Source organism: Octopus sinensis, linkage group LG2 (assembly GCF_006345805.1).
Source record: "Octopus sinensis linkage group LG2, ASM634580v1, whole genome shotgun sequence".
Lineage (NCBI taxonomy): Eukaryota > Metazoa > Mollusca > Cephalopoda > Octopoda > Octopodidae > Octopus > Octopus sinensis.
Genome location: NC_042998.1, coordinates 171,237,275 through 171,239,896, shown reverse-complemented (window position 1 = coordinate 171,239,896; position 2,622 = coordinate 171,237,275).

Below are 2,622 nucleotides of genomic sequence, written 5' to 3'. Positions count from 1 at the left end.
CGCCTTCATTAGTCAGTTGAGACAGTGTCACGTGACAACTTGCTGGGGTTGCCTGCTGGAGCCTAGCAGCAGGTATTTAAAGGGAAAAAATTTGAAAAGTAAGTCAGTCGCCGGCTGACACTCGTTGACGCTACACCGAAGAGGCCAGGGAACAGAAGAAAGAAGACATGCGCCCAACACCAGAGCTGAAGGCACCTCCGAAAGAGGAGGGGCGCCACGTCAAAACGGTAGAGGAGTAGGGGCCAAAACCGGACGTGGTTCCTCCTGATGATGTCTTGAGCTAACTGGATCCTATAAAGGAGCTGTTGTGGTAGCAGACCACGAAACACGGTTGTAATTCCACAATGTAAAAGAGATTAATTCGTTTCCAAGCACCAGATGAATACTTATTTACATGCTTACACTATATATTTTAGTATAAAAACGTTTATTCAAACTGTAAATAACACACAAAAGTGTGTTATTTTTTAGAAGGGGAGCCCACCTTCCATAAAAACTTCCATCTTTCATTGGCTTGTGCCTTGGCAATGCTTTTTACTCCTTGGTAATATAGGTCCTATTTGGCATTCATTTCCAAAATAATCCTGTTCCATCCCCGTTAAACACCTGTTGGGGGAGATAACCTCCTTCCTTTATCAAGTCACTAAACTCAATCACAAATTTCTCAGTCGCTTCTTTGTTTGAACTCGCTGCCTCTCCATGCCTAATTACACTGTGTTATTTCACTTCTCTTAAATTTCTTGAACCAGCCTCTACTAGCTTTGTATTCAAAAGTATCACTTTCAGTACTTGTACCAGAGGTTTTCTTTACTAGATCATTGTAACTTTTTAATGCTTTCTCACAAATAGATACTTCACTGATACTGTCACCTGCTAACTGTTTCTCATTTATAAAAATAAGCAATAACTTTTCCACTTCTTCGAGTGGTCTTTGTTTATTAATAACAGTCACTCCTTTTACAACATCAGCTGCTTTTACCACTTCCTTATTTTTCAGAATAGTAGATATTGCTGATTTAGGCATACAGTATTGCACGGCGAGATCTGACACACAAACGTCATTTTCGTGTTTTGCGATGATTTCTTTCTCCATTTCAACTGTTTTTATCTCAACTTTTCTTTTTCCTTTATCAGTATTACTGCTAGCTTTCTTTAGAGCCATGACTAAGGACTGATGAAGAGAAAATAAGGCACAGTACAATAAAATTGGAAAAGAAAACGAATAATGATTCCGTTCGGGTTAACTCGGTTTGGCAATGTTGTTCGAGAACCAAAATTTTGTTCGATAACCAAGGCATTTTCATCTCGAATTGTCAATTCGAAAACCAATTTGTTCGTCATGTGAGACGTTCGAGAACCGAGGTTGCTCTGTATTTAAAACAAAATCTGGACTCAGTATCATCTGAAGGCCCGTGACAGAAATGTCACAAATATCATATGTTTGCAATGAAAATGTGATTATGCTCGGCATCGAGTTGATTACCACCATCATATACACACACACACAACTGCACAAATTGAACGAATAAGACTGTGACACAGGGAGGAGACAAACAAACAAATAATACATGGAGTCAGACAGGCAAAACATGTGAGAGAAAAAATTAGAAATATGAAATAAAACAACAATATAAGAATGTGTACTGTGAAAATATATTTGCCAATGAAAGAAGTTGAAAGAAATCTAACGTCTCAAATTGTACCCTTTATCAAAGTGAAGGAAAAAGAATGAGAGAAATGAGCGAAATAGAGAAAAGAAAACGATACAAAATTTACGACATTTGTTTAATTAACAAGCCTAGTACAAAAGGAATTTTGGGAGTGGAATAATGAGACCAGAAAATGAGATACAATGTGCGACACTGAGAGTAAGTGAAGACAGGAGAAAGAGGTTTAGAAAGATAGAATGAAAGAAGGAGAGAACGACAAATGATAAGAGTAAGCGAAGGAAAGAAAATGAGAGGAATGTGGAGGCCAAAATATCGATGTGTGTGTGAGTGCATATGTGCATTCACGCACGTAGTGAAGTATAGATAAATGTCCAATGTTTTCATTTATATAGATGTTAAGTAACATCTAGTATGTGAAAAAGGATTATAAGGTTTGTGCATTCTTGTAGTATAAATATATACATGTATACACACACACACAACACACACACACACACACATTCATCCATCCATCCATCCACCCACCCACCCACCCATCCATCCATCCATCCATCCATACATCCATCCATCCATACATACATACATACATGATGATGATGGCCGTCCACTCGTGACTGAGGAAGACCATTGCTGACCTTTATGAACATTGTGCGCTCTAGGACTAACTATTTTGCATTTGCAGCTCCGTTGGTGGCTAATGAGTCCTCTCTTGGTAAGCATACACGACTGCAAACATTGCAAGCCAAGCTTTCCCCATTCACTACACTAGCAGTGCGTTTTCGAGCAGCACGCTTAAAATTCTTCATGTAGCATACGTGCTCTCTCAAAGCTGTCGACCCTCTCCTTAACCTGCTTCCTCCATCTGTGGCGACGGCAGGTATTGCTCTTCCAGTCAGTCTCCTGCATATCACAGGCCTTTAATGAGGAACTGAGTCAGTCCTTAAATCGCAGC